This window comes from Chiloscyllium plagiosum, chromosome 22 (assembly GCF_004010195.1).
Source record: "Chiloscyllium plagiosum isolate BGI_BamShark_2017 chromosome 22, ASM401019v2, whole genome shotgun sequence".
NCBI classification, from domain to species: Eukaryota; Metazoa; Chordata; class Chondrichthyes; order Orectolobiformes; family Hemiscylliidae; genus Chiloscyllium; species Chiloscyllium plagiosum.
Window position 1 is genome coordinate 5,415,087 of NC_057731.1, and position 23,921 is coordinate 5,439,007.

At 41.8% G+C, this 23,921-nt stretch overlaps 1 protein-coding gene across 4 annotated transcripts in view; it reads right to left on the minus strand.

Moving 5' to 3' along the window:
- Nucleotides 1-23,921, minus strand: part of arid5b (AT-rich interaction domain 5B) — a 125,260-nt gene that overhangs the window by 89,390 nt on the left and 11,949 nt on the right. Inside the window, exon 1 of one of the 4 annotated variants that reach the window (XM_043712315.1) lies at nucleotides 8,216-8,232. The exons of the other annotated variants lie outside the window; for them this stretch is intronic. The gene's annotated coding sequence lies outside the window, so the exon portion shown is untranslated. Of the gene's footprint in view, nucleotides 1-8,215; nucleotides 8,233-23,921 lie in introns of those variants that run through there. 4 annotated transcript variants of the gene reach the window in all.

Consider the following 23,921-nt stretch of genomic DNA (forward strand, 5'->3'; position numbering starts at 1 on the left):
AACCCACGCAGACACGGGGAGAATGTGCAAACACCACACAGACAGTCACCCGAGGCGGGAATCGAACCCAGGTTCCCTGGAGCTATGAGGCAGCAGTGCTAACCACTGAGCTACCATGCCATCCATAATTTGAGCCTTAACCATTTGAGTGGAAATTGAAATTGACAGAGGCAATTTGCTATGCAGTGATTCGTAAAATTTGTTGGGGTGTAAAATGGACAGCAATCCTTCTGATTTCCCATGTATTAACATCAAAACGACCCGTTGATTGCAGAACACATAAAACTTGGAATCTCCCCAGATGTACAGTAATGATCCAATCAAACTACTTTCCACTGAAAGTGGAGAACTGTTGACAACTTTGAATAAAAACGTGTTAAAGTTAAGGTTTAAGTAAAATAGATGGCATATCGTATTTGTACACTACTGTAGGTCAGCAAATGGAGCATAAAACAAAAAGCAAAATGGAACTTTGAGTTCTTTAAGTTGTAACAATGAACTGTTTGAAGATTAATCAGCAACATTCTGATCATAGTGATACAAGATGGATCATAAACTAATTTCTCCTCAATGACTCCCACCATTCCACCCCATCTGTAAATGCAACATTATATCAAAGTCAACTTTCTCTGGCATTTTAACACAGTTTCATCAAAAATTGACACAGAGCCACATATCTCCCTACCCTTGACAAAAATGACACACCAAAACAATCCAACATTTACACCCATCTGAGGGCAGTCAAACTCTCAGTTCAACAGCCCTATCTGAAAGATGGCACACATTGACTGTGCAGCACTCCCTCTGTCCTGCATTGGGGCAACCATGTGGATTCTGTACCCTGTGGATGGAGCTGACCACGAAACCAGAATGGGACAGACACACACACACACACACACACACACACACGCAAGTATCACTGGGGTGCAAACCCTTGACAGAATCACACCCGCATGGGCACAGCCCATCAGATGTCCTGGAAAAATTACAAAAAATTAATTAATTGGTTCGAGATTCTCCCTCATCCAGTCCATGAATTTGGTGGAAAGTACACTCAACTGGAGGACACGGCAATGCAAATGACAATATATTGTCCAAGTAAAAGTAAGGAATTTCTCTTGAAATAACTGTTTTGCTTTGTCCACAAAACCTATTCCCTCGTAAAAGCACCGCAGGTTCCCGAATATTCTGTAAAGCAGACTTTGCTCAGGATTACTTCACATGAAATCATCAGGTTTGATGTCTGATTGCTGTCAATTTAACATTGGCAGAAGGTGGAACACCATTACCTGCAAGCTCCCCTCCAAGCCATCCTGACTTGGAAATATATTGCTATTCCCTTCAGTGTTGCTGGGTCAAAATCCTGCAAATTCCTCCCTGTGGACTGCATCACCTTCTCAAGGGGCAACTCGGGATGGGCAATAAATGCTCACATCCGTTGAACAAATATTAAAAAAGATTATTGGTACTGAACAAAACTGGTTCACACCAGGCATTATGTTTCCTGCCTTCTGGATTAGTAGTGCTGGAAGAGCACAGCAGTTCAGGCAGCATCCAAGGAGCTTTGAACTGCTGTGCTCTTCCAGCACCACTAATCCAGAATCTGGTTTCCAGCATCTGCAGTCATTGTTTTTACACCATTATGTTTCCCACCTTAGGAGAAAGTAGCAACATCAAAGCCTCCCAAACAGGCAGGACATCATGGGCCTATGCTGAACTGTCAGCTCTTTATGCCCTGCATGATTTTCTGTATCATGGGTGCAAAACAGGTCCCCAAATCCTAACATATAAAGGAGTGCTTAAAGTCTGCAAGCAATCACCTCCTCTCCTGAATCAGGAATTCAACTAAACACAAATATTATCAGGATGATTCACATGAACTGAAACCAGCTTTTATAAGGACCATGACTCTTGCAGGGCAGTGTAAATGTCCCCATCTCAGGATCAGGGGGTCTGATTTCAAGTCCTACCTGCTCCATAGTTGGGTGATAGCATTTCCGAATAGGAAATATCTACAAGGACCAACACTCTTTCCAAGATCACTCAATTCCACCACCAGTGATAAGTATCTTGTATAATTTGGTACCTATTTAAGGGTTAATTGCCACTATGCACAATAGCCAAACCCCAGCGTGTTGTCACAGATACCTCTCTCTCTTTGAAAAAAGGTCAATTAAAAACAAATAGTGTGTCTTGGCAGATGTCCAATTCATGTATATCTGAACCGCAGCAGGTTTGGCATGTCCTACGACGATACAGCAACACCCCCTCCCCAACTCATCAAAAAAATCCCCCGATCTCTCTCACAGCTCCAGAATAGATGTAGAAATGATTGTACTGCACTTACACAACTTTTCCCTCAGTGCTTGCCTGTTTGTTTCAAATCATTTTAAAACAAATAAAACATGCGATATGTAACATAGAGGTTAATGGATACAACAGAACGATGCAGAGTGATCAGGGACACCGCTCGAATCTCAATCTACAGGTGATAATGAACAGTCAATATTATTTCAGTTGTGTCGTCATTTCAGTGAGAACCTGCTAGAGATTTGTTTTTATAACTGCTCCCTTGTTCTCTGGGACATGTATGTAGCCTGGTCGAAAGCAGAGCATGACCATTTGATCTCGAATGCTTGCAACTTATTTGTCCCAGTTGCTCAATTTGGAAGCAGAGTTCTAACTTTACATCACGAGCATTAATCCAGCTCCTGGTCACATCTAGCACATTTTCCAGTGATTACAGGAGATAACACATTGTATTGGCACATCCCTGTTTAAATGCTGGAGACATTGTACAGTGAGTGCCACATCAATGCAACAACGTCCAAGATCATTCAGCCGATCTTGCCTGTTCCAACTCTTTCAAGAAATTATCCACATCGTGCCATTCCTCTGCCCTTTTCTATACAGTTCCTCAAAGTTCCCCCTTTCCAAGTATTTACTCAGGTGCCTGGTGCAAGTTATTACATTATAGGCAGTGCATTCCAAATCCTAATTTTCTGCATTAAAATATCTCATCGCCCCTATGGATCTTTTGCAAATTACCTTCAATCTGCACTCTCGAGTTACCAATCCTCTTGCAAGTAGATACAGTTTCTCCAGATTTACTCCACCAAAACCCTTCGTCATTTTGAATACTTCTATTCAATCTCCCATCTGGATTAGTGAGCATTCAAAAACTATGCATTTCTAGAAATTAAAACTCTCTTGTAAACGGTTAAACCAAGCGGTGAAAGACTATCCTGTGTCGACCTTTTACAGACGTTAAACATAATTGGACTTTGTTGGCCTAAAGAAAATAACATTTCATTCGAACAATGGAGAAGATATTCCGAATACCCCCTAGGTCAAAGAAAACCGTATGCATTGCAATATGTTGGTTACTCTTCACAATGTAATTGAAATACAAAGAGACACTGACATATCTTCATTTCAGAAATGCCACAGGCAAAACACCATCTCTAAGTCACATACTAATCTGATTTGGTCACCCATCATCATTCCTTTGTCATCACCAGGTTAATATTTCGAAATTCCTTCCTTAAAACAATCTTGGGAGCACCACCACTACCACAGTAGTGACTAGTTCACCTTGTCTGAGGAAGTAGAGATTGGCAATATCGTTCTGCAAGAACAAACAGAACTGCTCAGCACAAGATGAATTTGTGCTTACCTGCTGATATACAGGAGTCGATTCAACTTTGCTGAATAAATTAATGCTAAATGCCCCGAATGTCTTGAGAAATGAATTCAGTGCAACATTGAGAATTGATGCAAATTGTCAAGAGTCCAGCATATCGAATTTCACAGCAAATACAAAATATGGTAACAGGATTCTGCAGTCAATTCTGGTCTCCCTGCTATAGGGAATATGTGGTGAAACTTGAAAGGGTGCAGAAAAGATTTACAAGGATGTTGCCTGGGTTGGAGGGTTTGAGCTATAGGGAGAGGCTGAATTGGTTGGAGTTTCTTCCCCTGAACTGTTGGAGACTGACGGGTGACGTTATAGAGGTTTATAAAATCATTAGAGGCATGCACAGGGTGAATAGTCAAGGTCTTTTACCCAGGGTAGGGGAGTCCAAAATTAGAGGACATTTGTTTAAGGTGAGAGGGGAGAGATTTAAAAGGAACCTGAAGGGCAACTTTTTCATGCATTAGGTGATGTCTGTGTAGAATGAGCTGCCAGAGGAAGTGGTGGAGGGTGGTAAAATTACAACATTTAAAAAGGCATCTAGATGGGTAAAATAAATAGGAAGGGTTTAGAGGGATATGGGCCAGATGCTGGCAAATGGGACTAGATTAATTTAGAATATCTGGTCAGTATGGATGAAATGGACTGAAGTCTGTTTCTGTGCTGTACATTTCTATGACTCTAATAACATAACAAGCTCTGTTAAATTCTGGCCCGAGAAATCTCTGTCCTTTTCAATCTAATCCCACTTTTTCCCCCTCTCTTCACCCCTAAAACTAAACATCCCCGATCCCAGGAGACAATGGAGAGGGTCCCAATACAGCCTTTTCTGGATTCGCAAGGTCTCTGTATCTAAACAAAGTAAAATTTCAAAGCTAACAGTCCTGAGCAGGTCTGATGAGGTGAGGAAACTTGAATTATTGAGATGTCACATGAGTAACCTCAGAAGGACAGACAAGACACACCTTCTTTGTTCAACAAGATCATGTTCCCAAACAATCTCACTTCACAGCTACAGGGGGGAGCCCATTGGGCACTGATAGAATAAGCAACAAATTCACAAGTCAGAGTGATAGATGGCTGCTACCGTATCGCTATAAAATGAAATTATTAAATTTGACGAAAGCCTACTAAATCATTTCTGGGTTATTACAGTGACAATTGAGTGTTTTCAGTGCGAGGATTAGTCCAACATGCATACTTTTAGAAAGGGAAATCACTTACTCATGATAATCCATCAAAATATTTTTTAAATTACACGCAACTGACAGATGGGGGAAATATGGAAAACAAAATAGTTATGTTTTCAAAACAACCATCACCACAAAACTTATGAAAATGCTTGAAAGCAAATATAAATCAGCTGGCTAATTCATCCCAGTTTTTTTTCCCCTCATCCTAAAAAGATCCATACACACACAAAAAAATTACAGTCTAATCTGCCTTAGAAACTATCAAAGTGAACAGAGCCACTGAAGTGCCTGATACAATGTGGAAAAATTCAAAGTGATGGAAGAGTCATAACAACAGGCTCGGAGATCAGAAACTTTCTTCTTAAAAAAAGGTGTGTTGTAATAACAATAATATTTAAAAGACATTGGGCTTCAAAAGGTGTCTAGATCCTTTTAAATAGCATGTGTAATTAAGATTTTGCTTCCTCCAGCCCGTCCCCATGCTCACTAACAAAATCAAAGTATTCATAGAATCCCTACAGTGCAGGTAGAGGTTATTCACTGAGTCTGCACTGACCTTCCCAAGAAGGTCAAACCTCCCCAACATATCCCCATAACTCTGCATTTCCCATGGCCAATCCACCCAGTCTACACATCTTTGGACTGTGGGAGGAAACCCACGCAGTCACCCAGGGCTGGATTCGCACCTGGGTCCCTGGTGCTGTGAGGCATCAATGCTAACCACTGAGCCACCACGCTGCTTGAAGTTTGTGGATGTTGTAAATTAAGCGAAACAGACCTTAAGCCAATGCCCAATAGCAAGGGGTGTGAGGGACCTGGTGCAAGAATGATGCACGGGCATGACCTTTAATCTACTTTGAGACATGCTGTTGCCCGACTTGAAAATGAAATGTTTTGCAAATCTCCCAAAGCATTGGGCCATCACATAATTTGGCACATACTGCTCAGCAGCTGCTCTTGCACCTCAATTTCTCTATACTGTCCAAAGGCTCCCATCTTAGAACGTGGTAGGAAACAGCCAAATCTGATCTCCTACTAGCTGCTGGCAGCCACACAACAGAAAAGACTGTTCAATTCAAGGGAAAGCTCATCTTTAAAAAGGAAGACCCAGCTACTGGAAAGCCCATGTTTTCAGTGACAGCAATATCATTGAGAAACTGCACTGAGAGTCAAGTGTTATCTCAATTATCATGTGACTGAATCCTCCAGCACATGTCATCAAACCACATGTAGGCCATCCAGCCCATCAATCTTCTACCTCAACACCGTTTTCCTCACATCATCCCCATTTATGCTAATTTTTTTTAGCATCAAGGAATCAAAGTCCATCATGAACATGTTGAATAATTGAGCAACAGCAGATCTCCTGGGCAGAGAACTGAATACATTTACAACTGAGTGAAGAAATTCCTCCTCATCCCAGTCACCAGACCCGAAACGTTAACTTTGTTTTCTGTTCACAAATGCTGCCAGACTCGCTGAATTTTTCAAGCAACTTCTGTTTTTGTTGCTGATTTACAGCATTCACAGTTCTTTTGGTTTTTATCGAGATCCCTCAATCTGGGCTAACATCCCTCTTGCATAGAGCTGCTGAGTCCCGGAAACACTCCAGGCGGTTCAATATCCAACAAGACTTGGTAATGCTATCTGGTGGTCACTTTGATGACATTAGGATCAGAATGCCAGATTATGCTGGAGACTCCAGTAGGAAATTGGGGGGGGGGGGGGGGGGGGGAAGAGAACGACAGACGAGGAGGAATGGAGGGAGGGTGGAGAGGGGAGGGAAGAGGAATCTCAAGAAACAGTAAGCCAGCTATAGGCAGCAGGAATGGGAGCAGAGAAACGAACCTTGAACCAGACTCATGTTGAGCATTGGAAAAGCTAACCCTATACTGACCCTCTGGGCACACGGTGCTCCCTTGGCACTGACCCTCCAAAGGCACAGTGCTCCCTCGGCACTGATCCTCACCCCTGCTTTAGCACTTACGCCCCAATGACAGATTTCCCTGAGCGCAACTGCTGCCATTGCAGCACTCCCTCAGTAGTGCACTGGAGTGACAGCCTTAGTTTTGCGCTTCAGTATCTGATGTGGGTTTTGATCTGCCCCATCCACCCCATACAGGGCTACCTACAACATTAGTCAAGAGTCACTCCTGCCTTCGAAATGTTCAATAATCGGCCTCCACCTCTTGCTGGGGAAGAGCACCCCTCAGCACCATACCTGAGGGGTGCTGAGGAGAGAAACAATGATGAATGGTGACCCCTATTTCTGAACTGTGACCCCCTCTGCAACACTACTGGGAGGGAACACCCTGTTGACAGTAAAGTTTAGCAGATTGAATTGCAAGCTTAAGACCTGCATCACAAAAGACCAATTTCAAACCTCTACCAACTCCCACCCCACTGCTGCCCTGCTCTGTGCTAGGGTAACACACCAGGGCGAGCCTCATACACCCCCTTGTGGCCAGTTGAATTGCAATACTGGCAGAACCCAGCATTTGTGGGCGGCACGGTGGCACAGTGGTTAGCACTGCTGCCTCACAGCGCCAGAGACCCGGGTTCAATTCCCGCCTCAGGCGACGGACTGTGTGGAGTTTGCACGTTCTCCCAGTGTCTGCGTGGGTTTCCTCCGGGTGCTCCGGTTTCCTCCCACAGTCCAAAGATGTGCAGGTCAGGTGAATTGGCCATGCTAAATTGCCCGTAGTGTTAGGTAAGGGGTAAATGTAGGGGTCTGGGTGGGTTGCGCTTCGGCGGGTCGGTGTGGATTTGTTGGGCCGAAGGGCCTGTTTCCACACTGTAATGTAATATAATCTAATCTAATGAAACCACAATCTACCACCTCTCAATCACTGCTGCTTGAGATAGGACCGAGCACGTGCATGCAGCAGATGAGCAAAGATGGGAAAATAAAAATCACACCCTTGTTTAAGGGCAGAATTCCTAACAATCACATTGCCAATTTTAAAACCATAGTGGTTTTACATTTACACGTGTAAACACAGCACAGCAGTTGAGGAGCACACATCTTCACTCCTCTATCTCACTTGTTTCTTTTTGAGCAAAAGAATTTACCCATCTCAGAAACTTCAAACCCCAAGACTGGCTGCTCGTGCTTCAGAGGGCATTCGTGCGGCAAACATACCCGGATAAATCCTGGCATCAAGAGATTTAGCTCCAACGTGTCCTCTTCTGAAACTGCTCTACACTCCTTGCGTCTTCAGCGTGATGAGAGAAGGTAAGTAACGACAGCAGAAGAGCTAGTGTATGTGCACTCACTTTACAGACAAGCACGCATGTTAAAGAGAGAGGTCACTTTCCGAATACGCACCTGGGAGAAGTCCGACACCACCAAACGAGCCACATTTCGCTCTCTATCTGCACTGCACTGGTGAAAACCCCACTCAAAACACCACACATATAAGCAGCATAGTTAATCAAAATACCACACTAGGCAGCTTATCAGAAAAGCAGGAACATGACTGCAAAACAACTGATAAGAAAAGATAAAAACAAATAAAGTCTTTTGAGGCCCATTTCATTTGTACCATGAGTCATATTAATAAACCACACTGTTGTTTCAGTCACAGAAAGAGGGCAGACAATAAAACTATTCATTTCCTAAAAGGTCACCCTGGGAGAAGCACATATTGTTTCATAGTCTATCAGTGAAACTATTATTCAGCTCAAGGAATAAAATATTATAACAAGTACTTTGAAACGTACTGATGGGTTCATTAGGGAGACCAGAGGGAAAAAAAAACAATTTGCAGAGGGAAATCTGAAGACAATTAATCACTCGCTTGTTTTACTTAATTTTCCAATCTGTTTACACTTTTCCAACTACAAATGCATTTTTTATGCCCCAGCTCACAATTTACATCATGCAGCCTCAGATTGCTGGCACTGTGCCAAGTTGCAGTCATGAGGAAACTAACTACACATGAACAGATTCAGTGTTTCATAATGGATAAAGGAACATGTAAATTTTCGGCATGTCAGCAAATAGAGAATCATGGCACACAGACTGCATACAAAACAAATTTAAAACAAGCCTGTTCATGGGCAGAATAAAAGTTGCTCCAAAAATAATCACCACTTTCCACGGCTTCTTGAAAGCGATATTTTTGTTTCCTCTCCCTCGCCAGCTCTAAAAGGGTCAAGTTTATCTCTTTAATTTTGCCTGTCCTTTCCCTTCATATTAAAAAAAAAGCTGCGGTTCTTGTGTATATATTACCAATAAAACTTCTGAGTCAAAGAGTACCCTTACAAAACAACAAAAGTCAAAAGGGCACTGCGCCAAACAGAGTTAACAGATTAATCACTGTTCATTCCATTCTGCTCAACAACAAGCTTGTTCCAAGCACATAGGATACCCACTACAAGTGCTATCAATCATTGAGGGAATGAAACAAAAAAAAGGCAGCAATATCAGACCCGTGTAGATGAGGGGACTATAGCCCAGTCTGGAAGCAGAAATTTTTAAGTTTCCGTCCAAGATAAAATTGATTGCATCTCTGGGATCTTAACTATTCAACTGGAAACAAATGCATTGCCCAATCACTTATTATTTTCTTGTAAACTGAGATGGCAACTTCAAAACAGAAAAAGAATAATAGGTTTCATTTCCAAATTACTTTTGAATCAGAAGACTGGAAGATTTACTGGTTTCCTGTTTCAGCTTGCAAAGGGAAAAACTATAGAGACGGCATAATTAATCCAGGCTTTTTCTCCCCCCAGCAGTTTCCAATTGGTTCTCAAAGTGACAACATAATCCAGCCCTCTTTAATATGATTCAATTAAGATACAGTGATATTTATTTCAGAATGTCCGTGCAAATTAGCCACAATTAAAAACACTTCCAGTAATGCGAGCGTTTACATGATAAAAACAACACACTATAATTCTGATATTCAAATGCATTCCAACATAGTTTAGCTGATTTTCTGGTATACCAAGGATGTTGGGCAATGATTTTATCATTGAGGGAAATTTCTGAGTCAGTGTCACAATAAAGTGAGTATGACATCAGTTTCATTTCTTTAGGTTTCCAGCGAGTTTGTGGGTTTGCACAGTAACTCCGCCTCACTTCAGAAATAGGTTTCACTTGAACCAAACGGATAGGAGATAAAACGTTTCCCCATTCTAGATGTCTGGCAGGCAAAAATGAAGTCAGAGGCCATTGTCATCCAAGTGGTGAGTACTAATGCAACAGAGTCACACCTATACATTGGGAAATCTGTGCATAAAGTGGAGGACAAGTTATTATGGTGAGGTTGCATCAAGACAATCTTTTTTTGTTCATTCATAAGATGAGAGTGTCACCAACTCAGCCAACATTTATAAGACCATAAGACATAGGAGTGGAAGCAATGGCATTCGGCCCATCGAGTCCACTCCGCCATTTAATCGTGGCTGATGGGTGTTTCAATTCCACTTACCCGTACTCTCCCGGTAGCCCTTAATTCCTTGTGAGATCAAGAATTTATCAATCTCTGCCTTGAAGACACCCAACATCCTGGCCTCCATTGCACTCTGTGGCAATGAATTCCACAGGCCCGCCCTCTCTGGCTGAAGAAATGTCCTCTCATTTCCGTTCTAAATTGACCCCCTCTAAATTTAAGGCTATGCCCAGGAGTCTTAGTCTCCCCACCTAACGGAAACAACTTTCCAGCGTCCACCCTTTCTAAGCCATGCATTATCTTATAAGTTTCTATTAGATGGCCCCTCAACCTTCTAAACTCTAATGAATACAATCCCAGGATCCTCAGCCGTTAGGCCTACAATTCCAGAGATCATCCGTGTGAATCTCCGCTGGACACACTCCAGTGCCAGTATGTCCTTCCTGAGGTGTGGAGCCCAAAATTGGACACAGTATTTTAAGTTGGGCCTAACGAGAGCTTTATAAAGTCTTTATCGCCCATCCTTAGTCGCCTTTGAGAAGTGGTGCAGAGCTGCCATCTTGGACCACATCAATCTATTTGGTGTATACCCACTATACCACTAGGGAAGGAATTCCAGGATTTTGATCCAGTGACACTGAAGGAACGGTGATGCTTCCAAGTCAGCATGGTGAGTGGCTTGGAGGGGGTCCTGCAGGTGGTGGTATTTCCATGTATCTGCTGCCCTTGGCCATCTGGTTAGGAGTGTCTGTGAGTTTGGAAGATGCTAAGGAGCCTTGAAATATTACATCCTGTGGATAATACACACTGCTAATACTGAGCGTTGGTTGTGGAGGGAGGGAATATTTGTGGATGTGGTGCCAATCAAGTGGCTGCTTTGTTCTGCACCCATCCAGGCAAGTACAGAGTTTTCCACTGCACTCTGACTTGTGCTAGAGTTTAAAAGGAGTCTGGAGGAGAGTTACATGCCACATTATTCCTAGCCTCTTGCATTCACAATTTTAAAATGGCAAGTCCAGCTCAGTTTGTGATCAATGGTAACTCCCAAGATGTTGATAGAGGGGGATTCAGTGACAAAAAATTGAATGTCAACGGACTCTAGCAAGTTTTCCTCTTACTGGAAATAGCCATTGCCTGGTACTGTGGCACGAATGCTGTTTACTCACTTTCAGCCTATGCTTGTACATTGTCCAAATCTTCTTATATTTAGACATGGACTGCTTCAGTACATGAGGAGTTGCAAACAGTGCTGAACATTGTGCAAACATTAGTGAATATCCTCACTTCTGAATTTATAATGGACGGAAGGTGATAAGGTTTGTGTAAAGAACGGCTCAGGTAGGGATATGAACAGTGACTTATTTAATTCTTACATGAAATTTGTGCATCATTGGCAAGACTAGCATTTGCTGTCTGTCTGAATTACAGATGACCAAGTTATGCCATCTCAGGGGACAGTTAAGAGTCAACCACATTGCTGTGGGTCTGGAGTCACATGTAGGCCAGGCCAGGGGAAGCTGTCAGATTCTGTTACCTAAAAGTAAGGATATAAATGAACTAGATGGGTTTTTATAACAACCAAAAATGGTTACACTGTCTTCATTAGAGTAGCTTTTTAATACTAATTTTTTTTATTTGAATTCAAATTTCATTATCTCCCAAATCCCCCAGAACATTAGCATGGTTCTTCAGATTACTGGTCCAGGGACAATATCACTACAGCTCCACTTGCTTTCATTCATATAACCATCTTTAATGTAGTGAAACACCCTGAGAGGCTTCCTCAAATGCTAAGATCAGATTAAAAACTAACAATAAACCCAAAGGGTGAGGTGACTGGGGCTGATAAAGCTTGGTCAAAGAGATAGACGTCAAAAGGTTCAACAATGAGCTGGAGAGGCTGAGGGTGGGAGTAACAGAGAGAGTGAGGCCCAGGTGGTGAAGGCACAGCCTCCAATGAGTGACAGGTGCTGCAAGGAAACAGAATCAGCTGAACACAGTTCTCAAAAAGACCCAAAAAATGCATGTTACCGTACTATGAATGAATAGGACCTCAAGTCAATTTTGATGGGTTGACAATTGTCCTCTTTTTCTCCCCCAAGGCGCTGGCAAAGTAGCAGCGTAAACTGCAGGCTCCTTAGCCTGGATATTCTGCCTGCATTAGTTTTTTTCTTTGCTTTTTTTTAAAAAAAGCATGTGTTCCCATTTATTGTGGCAGCTTACCTTCTTTTAAAAGACCTTGGTGAAAGGTGTCTTCTCACGGCCCAGGCCCAGCGACGAGGTGACTTCCAAAGGTCCAGAATGGAGGTATAGGCCTGGCGGTCGCATCCTGTCATGGAGGTTTTCTTCAGTTGCTTCCTGGCATTCCAGCAGCCCAGCGTGGAGGTCTAGCCTTGACGTGGAGGTCTCAGCCTGGTTCTCCAGTGCAATGCACACTAATTGAACTGTGATGAACTTTTACTTTTCTTCTTATTTATGATGTCTTGTCATTAATTTAAGCACTATGGTATGGCAAATTATAAAACTTTTCACTAATTTTTTTGTAAAAATACACTTGACAATAAATTACCATTCTAACTCAAAATGCTAAGTTATCTCATGCTGATGTGAAGCCAGAGCCAGTCTACATTTGCACCATGGTTCTGAGTAGGACCAGATAGGTTTCTCTAAAATTTTCAATTTACAGACCTTGAGCGATATTCTTGATTTTAAGAATATACATTTCCACAGTAGGACATATGAGAGACCAAGGGTGGAGCATAACGTGTGGAGATGCATTGAATTTGACTGCACCCTTATTTTCAAGGCACAAAGGTTATATAATATTAGAAATTTGATTAATAAAGTACATTTTCTGCAAAAACAAAAATTTTCAATGTCACCAACCCCTAAAAAGACCCCGAATCAGTGTATTGTTGTGAGATCAATATCTGGAAAGAAACAAAATTATGTGCATTACGAGAGATCCCAACCCCTCGGACAGTGAGTAGACAGGATGATTATATCCACCTTCTCACCCTATCTGGGCACTGGCCCAAAGATAAACCCAGCATCAGATCAGCAAGAATGAAAATTGGAAGTCTTAAATACCCTCACAAGAGCAACTAAAGCAGGTCATTATAGCATCTTTTCACTCCCACGAAAGCATGTTAAAAACTAAAATAGCTGCAGCATTAAACATTGATTGTACAGAACTAGTTATCCTTTTCAGTAAATGTACTCTTTTGCTTACCTCCCCCAGTCAAATTACTAATTTTAGACTTGAATGCACACCTTGGCAGCAGCATTTCTAAGTTTTTTTAAACCTGCAGTTTGGAGTTTAACTGAAGGGGTGGCAAGTTAATTGAGGTGTTTAAAGATGATTAACAAGATAGAGGAGGCCAGAGAAAGAGATACAGTTTCCTCTGGTGGGGGAGTACAACACAAAAGGAGCATAACCTTCAGATTTGAGCGAGATCGTTCACGGGTAAAATCAGAAACTTGGGATGGTGGAAATCAGGAACTCTCGCTTCCAAAAAGCTGTGGAGACCAGGAACAATTGAAAACGGAGATTGACAGGTTTTTATTCAGGAAGGGAAATTAAACCAAAAAGTGAGTGGATGCAGTTATGACACAATCTAAAAGGGCAGAATAGATTTGAGGGACCGAAAGGTCTGTTCCGGTTCCTCGAATGTTCCTATTTTTAAACTGGACTCCTGTTATTTTTAGTGCGCTGCAGAGATAAATAAGCCCATTTTGCAATATCTTTCCTCTCTTACACGATACAAAAGTAATGACGCAAACAGCTTTTCATAACTTCTTTTTTGACCTAAGGCAATGAAACAGATAGCATTTTACAAATTACTGGGCATCTATTCTTGAAACTGAACGCAATAATTTATTAATGTACTCCTTGCAAATGCAATTTCTGTACCAATTCTGAAAGAGGGAAACATGATTTGAAATAAATAGTTTGACGCACTTGTGACACATTTCGACAGATCTGGGTGAACAATTGTTCTCAGCAAGCTAACCTGAATGCTATTAATCACAGTCATCATCATAGCCTTTATTCAGGCTTGAAGATAAGGAAAAGCATTCAGAATATAAAAAATATATTAGTAAAATACAATAAGGCTATTATGTTAATTTACTGCGTAAACTAGAAATGCTTTCACATTGAGAAGGTAACTGCTGTGCAAAGAAATGACTAGAGTTTTTAAGGCAATGTTTAAACAGAATTCAACCTTCTCTTAAGCAACAATTGGATTGAGCCAGAATTTTCCAGCTGAGTACAAATTGAGCTATTTTCTCAAAGACTGTCTAATGAATAATTAGAAGCAAGAATTCAACAACAGGAAACTAGCTGGGAAAAAAAATTAATTGCATTTGTTATGAATGTTCTCAAATTCGTGGAATAAGTGGAAAAGCATAAAATCATTGCAACAGTAATAACACACCCATAGTTTGCTTACTGATTGTATTGTTCAATTCAGGAAGTTAGGAGGCATCAAAAATCCCTTTGAAACTGGCCTATTCTTGAAGTACGCAGAGTAGTACTGCAACGAGGTGTTGGAAAATACAAGTGACACAGTCAAAATCTTTTTTTGGACATGCTTTTAACAGCACAATAACATTATACGGATTGCAAAATCATTGCTGATGATTCATTAGTTTGATTACAATATTGTCCACATTTCAGAGCAACACAGTCACAGGAGTTGGCTATTTGACCCATTGAGGCTGCTGCAGCATTCAATGAGGTCACGGCGAATCTGCAACCTAAATCCATCGCTGCCCTTGTCCCATATCAAATCTCAACTTCAAATTTAAACAACTGACTGAGCATCAACTGCTGTTTGGGGAAAGAATTTCAGACTTCTGTTGTATTTATGTGTGGAAACGTTTACAAATTTCACTCCTGAAAGAAGATCAGCCACTAATGTTTCAACAATGTCCTGGAGTCATAGACACCCTGACTAATGGAAATAGTTTCTGTCTATCGACACAACTTGTTCCCCTTGATAGCTGCTGAACCTTCATAAGTCCAACAATGCCATTCTTAGTTTGTATAATTTCACTCTTAGACTTTAGATATGTCTACTCATCGTGTCTCTTACCCCAACTAAAAAAGGACCAATATTTCCTTCCTAAGGAGGGGTGTCCAGAACAGCTCTCAATACTCCACGAGTTTGCCTACCCCTTTATAACCAGTTTTCTTCTAAATAAAAATGGCCAGCTTTTGCTACAGCATTTTCAGTAACTGATTATTAAAATGCCAATAAATGATGTACATGGAGCATGCATCCCTCCCAAGAAAAAGTCTCTTTGGGCTTTCATTTTTAAGCTTTTTTGACATTTTTGAAAAAACCCCGTATGTACCCATTGATTCCAAAGTGGATGACCACACATTTATGTACATCAAAAGTTATTTGTCACAACGTCTCTGCAGTGTTAGAATCCCAATTACACCGACAACGTGACTCTCAGTAACAACTTTCAAACTCCCCACGCTAGCATCCATGATGGAGAACACCTATGTAAACTTTTCACACTATAATTCAACCTATCAATGGATTCATAATGAAAGTGAACACTGGTATGAATGATCTCCCTGGCTGACCTCTCTAATCTCTACATCAGCTGACAACAAAGAGTCTCTGAGAAATTCCATGGAAGACTGGCCAGCAGTTTATTAAGTCAGAAACAAACACGAGCAATGGCTGGGAAACTCAGCAGGTCTGGCAGCATCTGTGGAGAGAGAAACAGTTAACATTTCAAGTCCTGTGACCCATCTTCATTTCTGAAGTAGTCATATTGGACTCAATACATCAACCATTTCTATATCCACCGATGCTGCCAGAGCTGCTGAGTTTCTCCAGCCATTGCCCATTTTTGCTTCTAATAGAAATTTTTTAAAAAATCACAATTTCTGCTCATCCCACTCTCTATAAACCTGATCTCAACCAAAGTTCTACTGACCATAACCTAACTGCATATCCCAAGGTGTTACAAAAATGCAAACTGTTCTTGAAAGAATTAGAATTAGGTTTATTGTCACAAATACTCAAGTACAGGGATACATGAGTAAATGAAAAGTGTACAAAGTTGCAAATTCTCGCGCCATCCTAGGTAAAAGGGTAGAGGCAGCATCTGAGGAGCAGGAAAATCCTCTCATTTATCTCTCCACCCTTCAGGCACTCTGCCTCTATTCCTGATAAAGGGCTTTTGCCCGAAACGTCAATTTTCCTGCTCCTCGGATGCTGCCTGAACTGCTGTACTTTTCCAGCACCACTTTAATCTAGACGCTGGTTTCCAGCATCTGCAGTCCTTGTTTTTACTTAGGTAAAATTTGAAAAATGAAAAAAATAAAGTTAGAACATCAGTCTTACAGTCCTTATAAAGCTACATACTAAGATAACTAGGCACAAAATTTGAGGTATAAATTAGAAAAGTAGAGAAATAAGTTTAAAAAGTTCAGCATTACAGTCCTTCTAAAGCAGGGAGATTGTCACAGGAAATCTCCTCGCTCTCTCCATCAATCCCCCACATTTTCAACTGGTACTTTGCCCCATATCTACCCAGACTCTCCAATCAGAAACCCCACCCCGCTTCGAGGAATTCTGCTACACAAGATGCTGTACAATATTTAAAAGGTTGGGCTAAAATTTAATTTTGGGAGGAAAGATGGCCAAGGGAAAGTTAAATTTTCGTGGTAGTTCACTACAGCCCTTGTTACTGGTGAATCTCAACATTATGAATTCTCCTCCTCAAAAAGGGGGAAAAAAAAGCACATTTGGGAGGGAGTATTTACAAACAGCATGCGAGATTGTTATGGCCCAGTTTTAAATTCCCAGCGAGAAGGAGCTGGGCTACTATCCATATTGTATCTTGTCCAGCAAATGCTGAGAGTTATCTCAGGCATGCGAAAAAAAATTCTGCCTCTACATGTAGACTGTGGCCATAAATGAATAGGGTTGTGAAACCGAAACGTAAGATTTGCTTGTTTAAATAGGTACACTTAAAAGCTTGAAGCACAGAATTAAGATGGCATGTGGACCAAGTTTCTGATGCAACAGAAGTGCACTGATTTACCAAACTGGCATGCAACGGAGTGCGTTATTTCAGTACAATGCACTTGTTCAAAAATCCTCTGTTAAGACAATTGGCTCAAATACCATATTGACATAATCAGGTGGAAAATGATCAAAGTGTGACAGAAACAAGTGTGTGGATACAACATTCACATCAATTCTAGCAGATCCCCAATCATGTTGTTCATAGACAGTCTCCAATCTAAAGTCTGGCTGCTCTGTTTAGTCAATCATCAGACCGGTGCACTTAAGGTTCAATTACTCCTTGTGTATGTTCTGCTAACTGTAGCTGGTTATAAATTGCAGAGGTCAACGAGAGGTCAGCAAACTGTTTAGAAATTTCAGTCGATGGTTAATCACTGGCTAACTTTATTTTATTGAGATTGCTATATTGATCCAACATTTTTTGTGTTTGTGTGTGATGGGGTGGGCACGGGAATGATGGTGGTGGCTATGTTGGCGGCTGGAAGCCAAGGTCTCTTTCCAATTTGCCAAAGCCCATCAAATTCCGATTGGCACTCATCATCATTCTGACCTGCTAAATCAAGGGGGCATTACTGAGCAAGTTCCCAGCCCATCCTAGGGCCCTTTAAAGCCCACCATAATCCCCAGTGAAATCTGCCAGCTGATGTCGCTGAGCACATTCAGAGATTTGAGAAACCCCAAATTTTTGCAACCGATAGGCCACTGTTCCCAAATGGGTGAGTCTACAAAGACACATTCTCAGCCAAGTCTGTTGAAAACACAAGATGATAAACTAAGGTTCCATTCCAATGTGTGAGGATTCAAATTGAATAGGGTTTAAAATGGGAGGAACAACTCTGGTGGTGCAGTGGTAGTACCCCGAAGTCTGAGCCAGGAGGCGTGGGTTTAAGTCCCACCACTCCTGAGATGTGTAGTAATATCTCTGAACAGGTTAATTGGAAAATATCTATAATGAGGGGTTTGGAAGTGAGCGGGGAGATGGTAGTCAACTTCATTCCTTCAGTTTCCTGTCAGAATACCAAGTTTCCAATGAACCCATTCCTACTGTTCACTGCACTGGACACTCACATTTGTAACCAGGATGTCCCAAGGAATATCATGGAAGACCTGGCAACAGTGTTTCCGGTCTGCCGTACTGCACTATCACAAACAATTACGCCTCACTCACCTCTAAAGAAAAAGTACAGAACACCAGACGCCTGGATCTCTTACATTAACCTCCATACGAACCCAAAGTTTCCACGACAGTCATTAACCCTGCTGCCCTGAAAGAACACACCTACATTTTGCATGGTATAATCTTTCTGACCTTACAATGCACTGCATTCTCTGACTCACTATTAACAGTGTGACAGGAAGTTTTTTAGTAATATTAGCCATTGGGTTGGTTAAAGTATGTTGGAAAATATACTGCTTAATCAAAGTGCACAATATTATTTTGGATTTTATATAATCCCGCTGCAGAAGAGCATCGATATCCATTCAAAGCTGCAAGGTATCAATTTTCTGCAGATACACTGCTCTTTGCAAATCCACACCTTAGTGACTGCACTCCCTTTCTTTCCACAAAAACATACATTATCCTCTCTGTTGAGTAGTTTTTCTCCCCCCTATATATTGACAGACATGGCTGTGGACTTGTTTTAAAACATGATACATTTATTCACAGCACACGGTGGCAGTGACACGCCTGCTGCTTCCAAGGGGCCTGGGCCTTCATTTGCTGCCAACTGCCCAGAAACTCTGGCCCCAGAACAGATGACACAAAGTGATTAGCTCTTTTAAACGATTTCTGTTTAAAACAAGTGCCACACACGCATTGGTGAAACATCTTAGAACGGAGTTAAGTGGCAACACCTCTCTGACATGCAGGGTGAATTTCAGCTTCCAATTATTTAACACCCTCTGAATGTTAGATGAGTATTTCCAAAGAAAGAAACCAACCATCTCCCCTTGATATTCAATGGCTTCAGCACTGAAACCCTCCATGATCGATGGCCTGGGAGTAACCATGGAGCAGAGTCTGAACCGGATCAAGCAGATAAATCCTGTAACTACACGAGAGGCCAGAATTCTGCAATAAATCACCACCTGCCTGCAACAAAGACTGTTCACCAAACACGAGACAAATCATGTTCTATGTTCCCCCAATTGTTTTCTTTGCCTTCTGTGCCAACTTCAGAGGTAACAAATTCCGATCTTGGAGGATGCGTCAACACAATGATTGATGAGCACAAATCCTCAGATGGTGTGCAGTTTAGACGGATAATTGATTGGGAGTGTGATGGAATAATCTTCACCTGCTACATCAGTGCAATTTCAACATGAGAAGCCTCAACATCATCTGGGACATTTGGTCAGCATCACCTTCAACAGTCATTCCCTCCACCGCTGATGCACAGTAGCGGCAGCGTGTACTACATACAAGATACACAACAAACCAAGGCTCCTTTGACCACACTTTCCAAATTTACAGCCTCTGGTATTTAGCAGAAGGCCGAAGATGCATGGGAGAACCATCATCTGCAAGGTTCATTCAGACTCTCACAGCATCCCGACATGGAACTACAATCACCGTTGCTTCACTCTCACTGGGTCAAAACTCTTGATTTTTGCTCCTACCATGACCGCACATGTACCTACATCCGAGGACTGTAGTGGTTCAAAAAGATAGCTCCCACCACCTTCTCTAGGGCAATTAAGGACAGGCAATAAATGCTGGGCTCGTCTGCGATGCTCACATCCCACAAAAGAACTTTAAAAAAAATGCCACCAAACACATGACCAGAAACTGAGCTCGTCACTTATCCTTTACAGCTAATCCGACAATTGGTAATCTTAAGTCCCAAAACAAAAATTGTATTGAGAGACTGATAAACTGAAAGGATAATTGGCTGTGTTTTCCAGTCTGAAATCGGTTTATTGTGTCACATATTTCAAAACTGCTCCAGCAAGTGTAATTAATCAAACAATGCATGTTCAAAACTAGTGATGAAGGCCCACTCTTTGTGCAGTTTGTCAAGCAGCTCATCGGATTAGCAGCTTTATTTAAGAGATGGTCCCTTAAATCCGAACATAATTATCTTTTTTAATCTATTCACGAGATGCAGGTGTCTCTCTATGACTAGGCCAGCACTTGCTGCCAATCCCTAATTGTCCAGAGTCAACCTCACTCCTGTGATTCTGGTGTCACGTTGGCCAGACCAGGTTAGGACGCCAGTCTCCTTCCCTAAATGACACTGAAGTCACCACGTCAATTGGTAATAATTACATCACCACCATTAGGCTAGGTTTTGTTTGGAATTCTAATTGCTATCTGGTGGGATTCAAACCCATATCGCCAGAACATTAGCCTGGGCTTCTGAATTACTCGTCCTGTAATATTAGCACTACACCACTGCCTCACCTGACAGATGATGCCATCCGACTTTCCACTGACAGCTCCTCTTGGGTAGTCTTTTGTTCCACCTTAGCTCGGCAATGAGACAGTAATTTGGTCTCCAGTTTGGGAGAAAAGCAGCGGGATTCAAATGGAAAGCAAAGGGCACTGAACACACTTGACATAAGATACTTTGTGATAGCCATAGTTCATGAATCACAGAAAATTAGCGTGCAGGCACAGCAGGTAATAAGGAAAGCGAATGGAATGTTGGTTTTTTATAGCATAGAACATAAAGGTAAGGAAATATTGTCGCAACTATACAAGGTATTGGTGAGACCACACCTGGAGTACTGTGCAGAGTTCTGGTCCCATTATTTGACAAAAGATGTGATAGCATTGGAAGCAGTTCAGAGGAGGTTCTCTAGATTGATCCCAGAGAGGAAAGGTTTGTCGTAACAAGAGAGATTGAATAGTTTAGGCCTATACTCTCTGGAATTTAGAAGAGTAAGGGGAGATCAAATTAAGGTATTCACAATGATAAAAGATGCAGATAAAATAGACATGGAGTAGATGCTTCTTCTTGTGGGGCATTCTGGGACGAAAGATCATAGTCTTAGGGTAAGGGATAGGAAACTTAAAACAAAGTTGAGGAGAAACCACTTCTCCCAAAGGGTTGTGAATCTGTGAATTCGCTACCCCAAAGGTGCGGTGGGTGCTGGGACAGTGAGTAAATTTAAAGAACAATTAGACCAATTTTTAATTGTTAATGGGGTGAAGGGATATAGAGAGAAGGGAAGAAAATGGGGGTGAGAAGCATATCAGCCATGTTCGAATGGCAGAGCAGACTTGATCGGCCAAATGGCCTAATTCTGCTATCATATCTTATGAGCATAGCGGAGATCAAAGTTAAAAATCACACAACACCAGATTATAGATAACAGGTTTAATTGGAAGCACACTAGCTTTCGGAGCGATACTCCTTCATCAGGTGATATCACATGATGAAGGAGCGTTGCTCCGAAAGCTAGTGTGCTTCCAATTAAACCTGTTGGACTATAACCTGGTGTTGTGTGATTTTTAACTTTGTACACCCCAGTCCAACACCGGCATCTCCGAAAGCGGAGATCAAGGCAGTCATGTGAATAAATAATACAGCACAATGTGCAAAGTTGAAGAGAGAGAAAAGGTGGTTTACAAACGTAATGAGCTATCGTTCAGCACCCAAACACTTAACTATTACAGACTGATGCAAATGCCCATTCAGACTTCTAGCCCTGGGTTCAACATGCTATTTGTTCCTGGCAACCTGCCTCACTTCAAGTACACACAAACCAAAATGTGATCTTCATCATCATTCACACCATAACTGGCAATAAAACAGACCTGAAGATTTGTGTTCAGCATCTAAAGAGAAGACTGCCTGCAATACTTCTGTTGATAAAATGGACACTCCTCAAAATCTGACTTTATTGCACATCCAAATCATATTTACACCCACTGAATGTTTGGACTTGTTACAATTCGGGATGGTTTTACCATGTTTTAAAACTATACTAACATTAGGGGAGGGGGAACCAGTGAAAAGCCTCAAACACATTTGTGCAACTATATTGGTGAGACACCTTTCTAAATGGGCCACATAATTTAAATAGTTTGTACAGCATCATCACTGGTCTGAATGGGAGAAGATGGCAGACAACTCCAGCAATCCGTAACTGAGTACCCATGAGGCCATTGACAGAAATATATTCCATCACAATCTATTACATTGCGACCTGCAAAATCCCTCATTCCACCATTACCATTAGGCAATGAGACCAACTCTGATTCAATGAGGCAGGACAGCATGTCAACCTAACCCTAACCCTACTCTAACTAAAATGGAGACCTTAAACCAGCAGAACTACACTTTAGGATTTCAAGCATTCAAAACAGTCAAAGGTTCATTCTATAGACAGAGATGGGTGATCCCACAACTAACGGACAAGATCTAAATTATGTAGTCTGAGGGGAGAGTGATTGTTCTTGATAGCATTCAACCAAGTATGCCAGATGAATTCTTGTACAACTGGATTAAAGTTGAACAGGTGCACAAGAAATCTCTCCACTGGTTTGAGTCATAGGAAATAGGAAGATCTGGTCAGTCATCTCAACTCGAGGAGTTCCTCAGGGTAATGTCCTAGGCCCAACCATCTTCAACTGCTTCATCAATGACCTTCCCTCCATCACAAGGGCAGAAGTGGGGATATTCAACAACGCCGAACATTGTGCAACCATTCTCAACTCCTCAGATACTGAAGTAGTCTGTGTTCAAATGTAGCAAGACCTGGGCTCAAGCTGATTTAGCCAATGTTCCCTCTAAACCAAATAGCCACTGCTCCGAAGTTGGATATGTATGCCAAATTGGTGCTGAAACATTTACTTCTGGGTTTTCCAGCCATTGCCACACTCTGACCTTGGAGGTCTGTGCAGCAACGGGAGCGGTTAAGAGGCAATATAGCTAATAAATGGCAAGAAACGTTCAATTGACAGAAACACTGTCTCCAGCAAAAGAAAATCTAACCATTCACCCCAATCTTGACAGTTAACAGGATTACTAATCCCAAATCCTGGGCTAACATTATCTACTGACCAGATACAATCCTCACTTTCACCCAGATACTGAACTAGACTAGCCATGTAAACAACATGGTTACAACAGCTGGCCAGAGGCCAGGAATTCTCTGGTCAGTAAGTGAATCTCCTGACTCACCAAAGCCTGTCCACCACCAAGCAAGCTCAAATCAAGACTGCAAAGGAATACCATTCCTCTTCTACCAGCCGTAATGCAGGCCCAGGCAGCTGCAACAACTCTCACACAGTTCAATACCATCCAAGATAAAGCAGCCCACTTAACTGGCATCCAATTCATCACCTTAAAGAATCACACTCCACCATCACAGTGCAAATGGTTGCAGTGTATATCATCTTGAAAATCGACTGCAGCAACTTGCCCAGCTTCCTTCAAGAGCATGTTCTGAACTCATAACCTCTATCACCCCAAGGTAATGGTAGCATATACATAGGACCATCACCACCAACAAATTCCCCTTCATGTTACATACCATCCTGACTTGAAGGTATATTATTGTGCCTTTACACTACTGCCAGGTGTAAAGATCTCCTTAACAGCATTGTGCTTGTTCAAACTTTTTA